Source organism: Dromiciops gliroides, chromosome 1 (assembly GCF_019393635.1).
Source record: "Dromiciops gliroides isolate mDroGli1 chromosome 1, mDroGli1.pri, whole genome shotgun sequence".
NCBI classification, from domain to species: Eukaryota; Metazoa; Chordata; class Mammalia; order Microbiotheria; family Microbiotheriidae; genus Dromiciops; species Dromiciops gliroides.
Genome location: NC_057861.1, coordinates 484,156,009 through 484,170,444, shown reverse-complemented (window position 1 = coordinate 484,170,444; position 14,436 = coordinate 484,156,009).

Below are 14,436 nucleotides of genomic sequence, written 5' to 3'. Positions count from 1 at the left end.
GCCTCAGACACTTAACACTTACTAGCTGTGTGACCCTGGGCAAGTCACTTAACCCCAATTGCACATCCAAAAAAAAAAAATAGAGGCAATTTGTTAGTGGTGGGACACTACAGGCTAAAGTATGGTACATTTCTCTATTCTACGATCAATACAAACTTGTCATTCAGGTGAATGTTTCTTTAAAAATAGAAACTAAAAGAAAGAGGGGAAATAAAACTTGAGGAAGCAGACATGATTAGAATGGAGCAAGAGAACAGAGGTATGATATATAGCCATAAGCTGCCATTGCCCCTCACTGGCCTTGAGTTACAGCCATAGCCACTAAATGTGGGCCACTACATGGGAACAGTATAATAGAGAGCAGATGGAGAGTTGCAAAGAGAAACTGAACCTGGGGAAGCACAACCTTAACTAGGTTGGGTATATATCTTTGTGTATGGGTCACAGGAGCAAAACAATGAGACCCCAGTGCAAACACAGATTTTCAGGCAAGAGTCTACAGAACACCTGTTGAGAGCTGGAATCCTGAACAATATCATTCTACACTGAAAGACAAATGACAAGTTTGATCTAAACCCATCACCAGAAGGATGAAACATGGGGAACATGAGTATCTATTGCTACAGATGTGACTCAGATGGGCACGAGTGATCCATCTACCTGAGAGAGGAGTACAGAACTAGTGTGTTAGAGGCTAAATTCCAAAGACTGAGCATTAGGAAATGGAGATGGGCTAAGAAGAAAAAAATCTCCACCCCTGAAAGTTTAATCATCATCAGTTCCTTATGGATCCATTCCATCTGGACTCACAGGATCTGGCAGAGGTGATAGTAAATACCAAGGGTGTATAATGAACCACAGTCCTGGGTAAAGCAACCATTATAACCTCATCATTCTATGAGGGACACTTGAGGGAAGTATCTTTATAGTCAATGAAAGGTCTAGGACTTGGTGGAACTAAGTAACAAAACTACCCATACCTGGGATACATCAGAGTAAGCTTGAAGTTGCTGTCAACAGGAAGGTGGACACCATGGCTCTGGTATGTCCGACCGTGACTACTGTGTCATCCATGATTCCAGTTCCATCCTGTTTAAAGTACTGGGCACAGTGCCACATACCTGTAAAATCCCTGCTGCTAAGGAGGCTGAGGCTGGAAGATCTTGAGTTCTGGGTATTCTGAGCTACAGTCGGCTAAGCTGATTGGGTGACCACACTAAATTTTAGATTAAAATAATGATACCACTCCACCCCACCCTACCAGGAGTAGGGGACCACTATGTTGCCTGATGGAGTCCTAAGTCAGAAATGAAGCAGGCCAAAGCTCCCATGCCAATCAAGTGGAATCAGTCCTTGAGTAGTCCTTTCACTTTCAGCCAGGGCAAGACAGGGAGAACCAGTATTTATTATGATTAGGATTGTTAATAATCACATGATAATTAATATCATCATCTCAAGTACTAGCAGGATACTGCCAAGAAACAAACTAGGACCTAATACTGGCATGTTTTGACCATCTATGTAGCCTATATAGAAGCTGACTGGAAAGAGGCAAGCCTTCAAGACAATAAGAACACTGGCTCTTATAATTCAGAAGTGAATCCTGGTTTTACTTTGGGAATTCCCTGGTACTGAAAGAATATAAGGACTGGTTGAGGAGAAGGACATACATGTTCTCATTGAATAAACGGGAAATGTGTCTGAGGAGCAACTCACAGACTCTATTTCACTCACTCCCAACCATTTTGTGAATGATCTGGGAAGCTTCCTTTATCTGTGATGTGTGAGGGCCAAAATTTGATATATGGAGAGTTATTAGGGTGACTTGCCTTAATATTGGGGTCCCGGAAATATGAGGGACTCTTTTAGGTTTAATCTCCCTTTTGAACTTTCCTTTTTATATATTCCTCCTAGGCCAATAAGAAAAGGAACCTCTGAGCTTTAGTTCATAAAGGATCAGGTTTTATTACTTGGGAATTAATTAAACCACAAAGGTGAGACCAATTAAGGAAATAAGGAAGTAGAAATACAGATAGATAGTCTTAACTCTAAGCTTAGCCTATGCAATCCCAGAGCATTCCCAATTAATCTAGTTCAAAGGAATTTAGGATTTTCCTTAATTAAAACTCACCAAACCCAGGTCGGTCTACAATTACTCAGCAGTCGCCCGAAACAGACAAAAACATGTGCCTCTGTGTAACGATTGGAATAACGCCACCTGCTGGATACTTACTGTAGAAGAGTTCTGCCCATGAAGGGAAGGTCTTTGAGGGCAAGACCAGGAGTCTTTTCTTCAGGAGTCAGGAAGTGACGCGGACTAGTGGGAGGAGGAAGGAAGAGACTGGCGCTCAGTCTCGCGCTCTTTCCTTTGGACTCTGGTGGAGAGCGGAGCTAGAAATGTGCTCTCCCTTTAATAGATAGGAATCTAGGCCTTTTTCTCTCTCTTTACCAAATTCTTATTCTCCTTAATAAATGCTTAAAAGTCTAACTCTTGCTAAAGCTTATAATTTATTGGCGACCACTCATTAGATATTTTAGACAGTTTAGCTAGAATTTTAGCCCTTAACAGATGGCTGACCACGAAGAGGAAAGCTAAACCTCAGTCTTCTGATCTTCTGGTTGGGTAAGAAATTTCCCCCACGCTCTCCCTTTAACTGCTAAGTACTGGCGTACTGGCTGCGTTTTCCCTTTAAATTTTTTCGAATGGACCTTTTAAACTCCCTAATTACCCTATTTTTGATTTTAGTCTGTTTAACCAGACAAATGGGAGATAAGATCATGTTAATGCTTTGTTTTTCTGGATTTTCTATTTTTCTTTTTATTTTTGTTAAAAGAGCCAGCAACTTACTCACACAAGGAAATATCTCTCCCTCTCCCAACCATGCTTTTTCAGAGAAACCTGAAGAGATTCCTGCAGCTTTTCCCAGTTCTAACACTAATTGTTGCTTTAATTTTGCATGCCTGGAGGCAATGACCCACCCTCTAGAAGCTTTTAATCCCCTAGCACCTGGAGGCCCAGTGGGGGAAGAGGAATCCAGGCCTGAGTTCAAAATCAAGTCTGATTCTAATTGCTCTGGTCCCTCCCCTCCTCTCCAAACCCCACCCTCTACTCCTCCCATGGCCAAGCCCATTGCTTCCCTGGCCCGGGAAGTCCAAAGATCTAATGCGCATGCTCAACTTTCTCTAACTGCATTTGCAGCTTCAGGCTCACCCCTTCCCCAGCCTGGCTGTGCTTCTGAGACAACTTTAGAAAACCCTTTAAATTCCAGATATGCTCGTTTTGTTCATAATTTTGCTAACCTGCTTTTGTCTTTAATTAGTAATCTTATAAAGCATTTGTATGGTGAAAAGGCTGACAGACAATATAGAGGGGTTAAAGAAGAAAAACTTAAGCCGAATAAGAATGACAATCATCAACATAGTTCAAGACTCCGATTCTTTTGCCATGGAAGGGTATATATTTTACAGAAATGTAGAAGTAAGCAGCAAGGTATTGATATGAGTATTGGGGATTTTAGATATCGGAATCAAAAGTGTTCTGAATTCACTCAGAGTAATAGTATCAGTTCAGAGGTTACATAGGATTTCTATGCTATTATATATACATTTTGAAATTAATGGTATGGGTTTATTTTCATAGAGATTTTCATGCTTTTGAGATTGTGACTTATACTTAGTTTCTAAAACAAGGAGAATATTTGTAAAGCTTTTTATAGTCATATGATCAAGTTTATATTTTATAATACTCTTATTAATATTAAGTTCATATTCATTTAGATTTCCCTAGTTTGAATTTCATTGTCTTTTATTGTTCCGTGTGTATTTTTTTCTATTTATTCATCTCTCTAATTTTGAAACATTGCAAGATGGTTTTGATTTCATAATACAATGTTAATTCTAGGAGTATTGTGCTCCCATATTCTGAGTTGTTTGTTTTTGTTATTTTTTCTCAACTGATTATTTGATCAAACTCTTTAAAGCATTTCCCTAGCAAATTGTTTGCCATGGCAAGTGTAAATTGATTCTAGAAGTATTATTTTTGATAAGCATATTCCAAAAAAAAAAAAAAAAAGAGGGGAACATTTGTAAAAGTTTTCTTTTTTCAAAAAAAAAAGTTCTTTGAGATTCTGTTATGCTTTAACTTGTATTTAAATATATTCAGATTTTTCACAAAAGTAATTGTATACTAAGTTTTTAAAAAAGGGGTATTATTTGAAATTGTTGCATAATTATATATTGTGTTCTGAGTCAAGATGTATTCACATTTTTTGCAATCATTTATTATCCTCAATTTTTAAATACATATGAGACTTGGATTATGGGAACTTATCATTTAAGACATTAATTGCCTTTATTCTGAGTTATCAGATGCCAGTTGGCCAAGATGCCATCCAATCACAAGAGGAATACACATGAGGGGAGACATGCATGAAGTCAAGGTATGGCCAAGGGAACGGCTTTTGACAAATGTTGAGGTTGGATTCTCTTGGTTTAATATTTTATTTTATTTTTCCCCACAATATTGTACAGATGGCTGGAAGTATTGATCCCACCCATCTCACTTCTACACCTGGCTTCTATGCTCCCTCCTATATGCCTGATGCCATGGACATCTCAATCCCATGCATCTGATTAAGTCTGACTCAGTTTCTTCCAATATGTTCGGTGGCATGGACATATATTCCATCCACCTCTTTTAAGCCTGGCATACTGTATGGGCAGTACATACTGCTCAAGTGTGGGAATGCTCATATCCCATCATTTCTCTGTTCTTTTATGGTAACCCCCATAATTATCTCAGGTGTCATGATAAATACAGTGTTGAATTTGGCCTTGACATCTGTTACCAATTATATTAGATTTTTTAATTTCTCATAATGGCATGAGGATAATTAGGCAGATGATGCAAAAAGTGATGAAACAAAGATAAAAAATTATTTTTAATAATTAATATCGCAGCAATTGTCTTCTCAATTACCCTCCATAAGGGGGGGACTATAGTAATATTATAATTTTAAAGAATGTTTCAATTTTTGTTTTATTATATGTTTCATGTGTAACAACTAAGATTCTGAATTCCCTTAGACATGTTTTTGAGAACTTTCATTGTTTGATTTGATTATTGACAAAGCTATTTTAAAGTTGTGTTAAGCTCAATTTTGTAGGAAATTTCCTGGCTGATTACCAGTATCCACACATCAACCCCTGAAAAGACTTCCATTCCACGACTACACCTAGAGGACATCTAAGAAAAGACTTTCAGAGACTTTAAATGAACAGTTTTGATTTGTTGTTTTTGTTTTTGTTTTTTTTTTCTCTTTCTGTTATAATATACACCATCTGTAACATGTATTCTCTGCAGAGGCCCTCCCTTTGCAAGACTAATGTCAAAGCGTCGGTTCATGAGGACAAAAAAAAAAAAATCGCCCCTCTGAACAAAACTTTCCTCTCTTCCTTTTCTATATTGTTGTTCACATATTATTAGTTAGCAATAGTTATTATATTCTTTTTACTGTTCCGTCAAGGAAACATTTTGTTTCTTGAGGAACAACAGGGGGGACTGTAATGATTGGAATAACGCCACCTGCTGGATACTTACTGTAGAAGAGTTCTGCCCATGAAGGGAAGGTCTTTGAGGGCAAGACCAGGAGTCTTTTCTTCAGGAGTCAGGAAGTGACGCGGACTAGTGGGAGGAGGAAGGAAGAGACTGGCGCTCAGTCTCGCGCTCTTTCCTTTGGACTCTGGTGGAGAGCGGAGCTAGAAATGTGCTCTCCCTTTAATAGATAGGAATCTAGGCCTTTTTCTCTCTCTTTACCAAATTCTTATTCTCCTTAATAAATGCTTAAAAGTCTAACTCTTGCTAAAGCTTATAATTTATTGGCGACCACTCATTAGATATTTTAGACAGTTTAGCTAGAATTTTAGCCCTTAACATCTGCCAGGTCCCCAAATGCCACCAGACTGATTGCCAGGCTGAAAGATTGTGAACTTTTGAACACGTCCCTACTACCAGAAGTTCTCTCCCTTCTGGTTGAGTTTCAGTTTTTCCTTCCCCAAAAGGGGAGGTCCTTCAAAAGCTGCTCAGTAGCATGCGCAATCTCAGGGTGGGCCAGGTGTGGCCCCTCCCAAATGATTCAGCTAAAACTTTCAATATTAACTTTACCACAAATAATTTTTACCACAGATCAAAGAACTCAGAAACCATCTCAAAGAACTGATGGCCAATGGCATCATCCCAGAGTACACCAGGCTATATGCATCTGTTGCATCCCAGGAAAGGCTGAGATACTGAAGAATGATGTCAGAACAGCCAGTATTGGGAATGATAAAGAAAGGTTTATTATAAGCAATTCACACTTGGGTCACAGAGATCCGTGATGCCAGGCAAACAACAAATGGATCTATCCTGATCTCCTTACTATCCCACCCTAAGGGGGCTCCTCTTATAAGAAAAGACAAACAAGGACAGGCTAATGATATGGCAGTGTGCCTGGAAGATGCACAGGCACACATACCTCCCCTTATGTGGGGTGGGAGGGTGGGAATGGGAGGTCAGATTTCCTTGTGTGATCTAGTCATATAGCTGAAGCCATAGTACCTCACAGTATCACCTACAGAGGTGACAAAATTGAAAAGTAGAATAATACAAATGTCTGAGGAAAACTAAAGTAGAGCAGAACACCGAGCCACAATTTCAAGGTTAGGCAGCCAGTGGTTCTCAGGATTGTATTTATTCAGTGGATACATATTCCTATGACAGAGAAGGACAATGAGAAGACTACTTTCATCTGCCCAGCTGGATTGTGAGCAGTTCAAATCTATATATATATATATATATATATATTTCCTAAGGCTTTAGGGACACCTGCCACTCTTCAATGGCTAATGGAGAATAACAATAATAATGATGACAGCATTTCTAGGGTGGGCCAAAAGTCACCATATTTTAATAACTTGATGACAGCATTTCTAGGGGGTGCCAAAAGTCACCATATTTTAATAACTTTTCAACAATTAATTTTTCTTTATTTTTTGCCATTTACAAGATTTGATTTTTCACATACAATGTAAATTCATTTCCTATACATACTTGTAGGGGCCAAATTTAATATGTGGAAAGTTAATTGGGTGGCTCACCATAATATTGGGGTTCAGAAAATAATGAGGGACCTCGAGGTCCAAAACTTCCTCCCCTCCAAACTGCCTTTTTAGATATTTCTCCCAGGCCAATAAGAAAGGAGCTTAACAGCCTCCTTTCCACAAACAAATCAGCTTTTATTAATTGGAACAAAATACACAGCAAAGGTGAAATTAATAAAGTCAAGGACAAGGGAATAGAGAAAAAGAAAAATGGATAATCCCCCTAACTCTAACAAAAGCCTACACAATCCCCAAACTCACTTCCAGCTCAGCTAATTCAAAGGGCTGGATTTAACTCACCACCAGTGGTCCGTAATTTCTATGGGAGTCAGCAGCTAGTCTCCAGTTCGCTCCAAGGCCAGAAAGAGAGAAAGTATGTCTTACTTCCTGTTGGGGTCCCCTTTTCTACCTTTTTCTCCCTTTCCCAAAGGGGAGGTCTTTCAAGTTATATGGCTGAGACTGGTTCCCTGTTGATGACACAGTCCACAGCCTCTGAGGCCACTCCTTCTCAGGGTTAGACTAGGTTTAACAGGGCGGGCTAAGTGTGACTCAAGATCTAATCACCTTAAGTGGGTACTGAGTAGTTTCTCATTCACACCCAATTCAAACACTACTAAGTCAATCAAGTCAGACCCCTGGGCATCTGCCAAATTCCATTATTTTACCACATACTGCATATGATCCTATGGTATTATAAACTGAAAACAAAAAATAAAGGCATTATTAAATATTGAACCCCCTTTGTTACTTTTGGCCTACCCTGTATATAGCACTTTGAGGTCTGCAAAGCACTTTCCATGAGTTATCTCATTCACTCTTCACAAGACTAATTTTAGAATCAGAGGAGCTGAGTTCAAATGCTGTCTCTATCACTTACTACCTGTGTAATCTCAGGCAAGTAACTGCTCATCTCTGGGCTTCAGTAGCCTTCTCTATAAAATTTGTGGGCTAGACCAGGTGGCCTCTGAAGACCCTTCCAGACCTAAATCTACAATCCTATAATCTCATGAACATGTCTAAAGACTGATGAAAATGTTGCATTGGCTAGAGAAGCCCCTGACACTGACAAGTGCCAGTTTTGCATAGCCTCCATTAAGGATGCAGATCACACCAAAGAAGTGTTATAGGGTTGGGACATATCAAAGAATTTGGGACTATTAAAGTTTAAAGGAGCCTACTAGCCAAAGAACGAACACACCTTGAGAAGTAGGAGAGATAAGAAGTAGGAGATTAGACATGGCTACTCTGCGCAGAGATAACTCCAGAAGTCTGGACCACCACCTCTCATTCAAGCCTTCCCCCAGCCCCAAAGAGAACTTTCCATTGTCGGGTGGTGATCACCCCATCTACCATCTATAAAAGCTTTTGCCTTTCTTCTGTTTGAGATGAAATGCGTTTCAGAGAATCATGTCTCTAAACCATTTTCTCCCCTTAAGAGTCTTATGTCTCTTGGTTCCTTTCTCTAGCACCTGAATAAAAGATTATTTTATTCTAATTGGATTTGTGTGTAAGAGCATGTAATTCTTTAAAGAGGAATACCTAAGGACCCACACACAACCGATTTCTCCCATGACAGAAGCATAAGCACAAAACTGGAGAAGATAGAAACATTCTTGAATTGGCTATATCACAGAACCTTCCAGGTCTAAGAATTTGTTGTGGGCCCAAAGTACCCCAGAAATTCTCTGGGGCACATCGAGGAATCTTCTCCTTGAGAACAGAGGACAGATATGCCTAGAGAGATAAGCAGAACCAGATCAGACTAAGCTAGCTTTGGGACCTTCATTCTGATCTCCCTTACTCCTGGGGAGATAAATTTGGGTGTGGCTGCTGCCTTTGTATCCTGGAGAGATGGCTTGAGAGATCCATAGCCACCCCTCACCCAATTCCCCCAGCTACCACCAGTGGGAGATGGTCCTCCCTCACTAAAGGAACTTTCCACAGTCAAATGGTCACCCCCTCCCCCCATCAGTCCTCTATAAAAGTACCTGGCAGTCTCCTGCTCGAGGAGATTGGTACCTCAGAGCCACATGTTTTGTGCCTTTCTCCCCAAGAGTAGTCCAAGGATTTCTCTTGGTTTCCCTTCCCTTCCCTTCCCTTCCCTTCCCTTCCCTTCCCTTCCCTTCCCTTCCCTTCCCTTCCCTTCCCTTCCCTTCCCTTCCCTTCTCCAGCTCCTAAATAAACTACCATCTTATTTTAACTGCTTTTGTGTGCAAGAGGGTGTAATTCTTTTTTTTTTTTTGCGGGGCAATGGGGGTTAAGTGACTTGCCCAGGGTCACACAGCTAGTAAGTGTCAAGTGTCTGAGGCCGGATTTGAACTCAGGTACTCCTGAATCCAGGGCCGGTGCTTTATCCACTGTGCCACCTAGCCGCCCCCGAGGGTGTAATTCTTTAAAGAAGAATTCCTAAGAACCCCAACCCCATACCCAATTTTCCCCCATAACAAATTTTTCCAGTATTTGATGGCTACTATTGTAAACTTTTAAAGACCTATATTGCTATAACTAACCCACTAAGTAATCCCACTTTTAGACATATAATTGAAGAGAAAGAAGCAAAAAGGCAAGAAAAGTAAATTTACTTGAAACCTTATGAAGTCATTTCAAGATCAATATGCAGGCAAATGTAAATAAGCTTTCAAGGACTCAGTTAACTTTCTGCACTTTTGAGGTATAGGCCTAGGGAAAGCCAAGCAAGTCTTTTGTCCTCCTGCACAGAGATGCTAATTTGGAGGATTGGGAAGCAATTCAAATGCATTCACCAAGAGAGAATAGTAACAGTCTCCATACTCCATCCAGGAATTTTTGGTTTTGAAAAAAAAACATTAAAAAGTTGAAAAACTATGTAAATGAAAGTAATTTCAAGCATGAGTTGATAACAATCCCCTGACATTTTATTTAACCAATGCCAGGTTAAATGTTCTTACCAAAAATGAGTAGCAGCCCTAGCTAAGGATGAATTCAGCATACATTATTGGCAAGAGAAGACTAATTTGAGACACAGATGCCCTGTCCCAAATGCCATGTGATGCCTGAGTTATGGTAATACCTAACTAAGGAGTAAAGGCTACATAAAATTATCCTGGGAGCTCAGGTTCAATCATATACAGCTGAGAATTTGGAATTTCCACCAATATATGCCAGCATCATGGGTGAACCTTGTTCCAACCTCCTTTTTCTCAGTTGTCTGGGGAGGAATTGCAGAAATGGCACAAAAACAGCTGGTGAAGGACATTAAGAAGTGATTTAAGCCAAAAAACAAGGAAGTGGAGCTAAGGCTCCATTCCCTGCAGGGCAGTTTACTGTTGCTACTATTGCTACTGTTGCTGCTGTTGCTGCTGCTGTTGCTGTCCATTGTTTTGAAAGAGGACTAGACATCAGGGTGATGTCATGACTTGCACTGAATTGGATTTAAGTGGAGGGCTATTCAAGGTCACCAACCACACTCTCTCCTCCAGAGAATCTAGGTCCAGTGGCAAGATATACATCAAGACAACTGGAGACAGCCTCAACTGTTTTGATGCAATCAGGACTAAGTGACTTGCCCAGGGTCACACAGCTGGTAAGTGTCTGAGGTGAGGGCAGTTTACTATTGAAACAATGGCAGAAGTAGAGCTACCCAAATGTTATATCAAACCACAATCCCACATATTGGATCACAAAGCAATTGGTGCTGCCCAGTGCATACTGCAATATATATCTCACTATAAGAAAGCACCTATGGGTGCTTTGGACATATGGGTCAAGAAAGAACCTTAGATTTAGTAAGAAACAGATTTTACTGGTCTAAACTAGCAGCAGGTATCACTAAGAACTGTAACACTTGCATCTGATGTGTTTAAAGAGAAGCGCTACCAACTCATGCTTGCCATGTTATGGGCCCAGAGCACCCCAGAAGTTCTCTGGGTTACATCAAAGAACCTTATCCTGGAGAAACTAATCCAAAGGACAGGCACACCTAAAGAGATAAGTGGAACCAGAACAGACTGAGCTAGCTTCGGGACCTCCACCCTTCATTCTAGTTTCCCTCAATCCTGGGGAGATAAGTTTGGGTATGGCTGCTGCCTTTGTGTCCTGAGGAGAGAGATGGCTTGAGAGATCTGAAGCCACCCCTCACCCAATTCCCCCAGCCACCACCAACAGGGGATGGTCCTCCCTCACTAAGGGAACTTTCCACAGTCAGATGGTCACTCCCATCAGTCCTCTATAAAAGTACCTGCCTGTCTCCTGCTCAAGGAGATTGGTGTCTCAGAGCCACTCTCTCTGTGCCATGCCTTTCTCCCCATGAGAAGTCCAAGGATTTCTTTCATGGTTTCCCTTCCCTTCCCTTCCCCTTTGTCTAAATAAACTACTATCTTATTCTAACTGCTTTTGTGTGCAAGAGGGTGTAATTCTTTAAAGAGGAATTCCTAAGGACCCCAAGCCCCTACCCCTACCCAAATCCCCTACCCTATTTTCCCCATGATACATACAAGTATACAGGCATAGAGTAGAAGCAGTAACAAACCTTTGGAATCCATCTCAATTCACTTTCTATCTAGCAGCCACATATTCCAAGAATATGTACCATATCTCAGTGGCGAATGATCTTTTTCATCAAGCATGCACTGGCACACCCAACCAGAAACCAGAATGCCTCCACAGTTGCTAAAGTGTTGTGGGAGAAGTATTTTTCAATACATGGATTTTCCTGCCAGAAGCCATATTGACTAAGGCAGAATTTGAAAGCAAGGTACTCAAATAAATACTAGCGTCAGGGATCCAAGAGTTCCAGACCTGGCCTTCCCCAAAGAAACCCACAACTTGAGGGTTTTGATCACACATTAATGAACATGTTAGGAACACTGAGAAAAAAAATCTCAGTGGAGTCAACATGTGACATTTCTAATAGACAGCCACTATTCCATCAGGAATGATGCCACAGGCTTTATTCCATACTTGCAGATATATGGTTAAGAGGTATGCCTGTTCTGTACTTCAGAGTTTAAGAATATGGAGAAGATAGGCAGCTAGGTGGTACAGTAGATAAAGCACCAGCCCTGGAGTCAGGAGTACCTGAGTTCAAATCCGGCCTCAGACACTTGATACTTACCAGCTGTGTGACCCTGGGCAAGTCACTTAACCCCCACAGCCTCACCAAAAAAAAAAAGAATAAGGAGAAGATGCAAATATTCACAAGTACATCACTAAGCTGAGAGAAGGGTTGAAGGAAGTCTACCATCTAGCCATCACTTCAGTTCAGAAGAGCTCCCACAAAAATAAACAATGACATGATGCTCCCTTTCATTAAGTCCCTCAACATGGTGACAATGTTTCAAGGAGAAATCAAGTTAGTAGGTTAATGCAAAGTTACGATATTCCAAGTTGTTGAAAGACAGAGTAATTTACTTATCTACAAAATAGCCCCAGAGAATGGGGATGCTATAAAGATATTTCATGATGTAAAAGTGGATATGCTAACTACCTTGATTTGCTTGTGCCCCCCAATTATCCAGGTAACCAAAAAAGCTGTATGAGCACTGGCTGTGTGAGCTAAGATACAGAGTGCTTTGACATACCAACAATCCTTTGCAGTGACGGAGAGTAAAGCCAGCTGGACGAGCAGGAAATCAGCAATTCTGAAGCCAATTAAGCTCATAGCAGGTTTGAAGCAAACCCTGAGCCATTTGGTGGTTAATGAACCTTCAAGAGACTTGAGAGTTAGGGAACTGTTGGTCATGGGGATATAGGACACATCCTGTTTTATGGGTTTTGGAGATATCCCCCTATCTTATTGTTTGTGCTCAAGCTTTGAACTGTCTGGACTGCTTAGCAACAAGAATGCCTTCTGATTTGTATATCAAAGGGCCGCAGCTGGGACACCTGTAATTCCTCACTCTCCCTGTTTCCTGGATCTCCTCCTCCACTTGGGAATGGGGCTCCCTGCTTCATCCTTTCTAGGACCTACCCAATTCTCTGCCTCCCTTTGTTTGAAAAGTATAACTATCGGGGCAGCTAGGTGGCACAGTGGATAGAGCACTGGCCCTGGAGTCAGGAGTACCTGAGTTCAAATCCAGCCTCAGACACTTGACACTTACTAGCTGTGTGACCCTGGGCAAGTCACTTAACCCCAATTGCCTCAAAAAAAAAAAAAAAGAAAAGTATAACTATCTCACCCTTTCCAACAGGACTCTGAATAGATGTAGACTCAGTCTCATTGTTCTAGCTTGCAAGATTCATCTCAGGCAATAAATGTAATTATAATCATTGTAAACTGTGCTAAGACTCTGGCTCATTCCAGGTGCCCCTTTGGGGATCTGGGATTTCTTTCATTTTAACAGTTCCCTGGGGCTTTTAATTTAACAATCACAACCACTGCTTGCCTACAGGAATTATGCTTTCCTGATAATCAGCAAGAAAAAAGATGGTGGACAAGTAGATCAGTAGACCTGGAGAAGAGACAACCCACTAGTTATAGAAAGACAGACAATATCTCAGAAGGTGATCTTTCAAGTAAAAGCACTCGGGGCAGCTAGGTGGCGCAGTGGATAAAGCACCAGCCCTGGAGTCAGGAGTACCTGAGTTCAAATCCGGCCTCAGACACTTAACACTTACTAGCTGTGTGACCCTGGGCAAGTCACTTAACCCCAATTGCCTCACTAAAAAAAAAAAAAGAAAGAAAAAAAAAAGTAAAAGCACTCACCGTTTACCATAACCGACAACCTTAGCAATATCCAGCTCCCTCGTTTTACAGATGATATCATCTGAGACTGAATTAACAAAAGCATAAAGTCCTGCATGAGTGAGATCACAGCCACTATAATTGCCCCCAAACTGCATTTGGAGTCTTATGTTCAACACTGGATACCACATTTCAGGAAGGACACTGGACACATCCTAACGGGGGTATACATAGAGAAGAGGACAAGCATGGTTAAGGGAAGATTCAAAAGTATGCCCCCTGAGTGCTAGTTAAAGGTCCTAGGTGGCGCAGTGGATAAAGCACCGGCCTTGGATTCAGGAGTACCTGAGTTCAAATCCAGCCTCAGACACTTGACTTACTAGCTGTGTGACCCTGGGCAAATCACTTAACCCCCATTGCCCAGAAGAAAAAAAAAAGGGGGGAATGTTTGGCCCAGAGAAAATTAACAATAATAGTAGTAACATTTACATGGGGCTTTAAGGTTTTCAGAGTACTATAGATATACTAGAAGGAACTTGAAAGCTATCTTCTCAAATATGTGAAAGCCTATCAAAAGGAAGAGGGATTAGACACCTTCTCTGCCACTCCCAAGGGCAGAAGTAGTACCAGTAGTT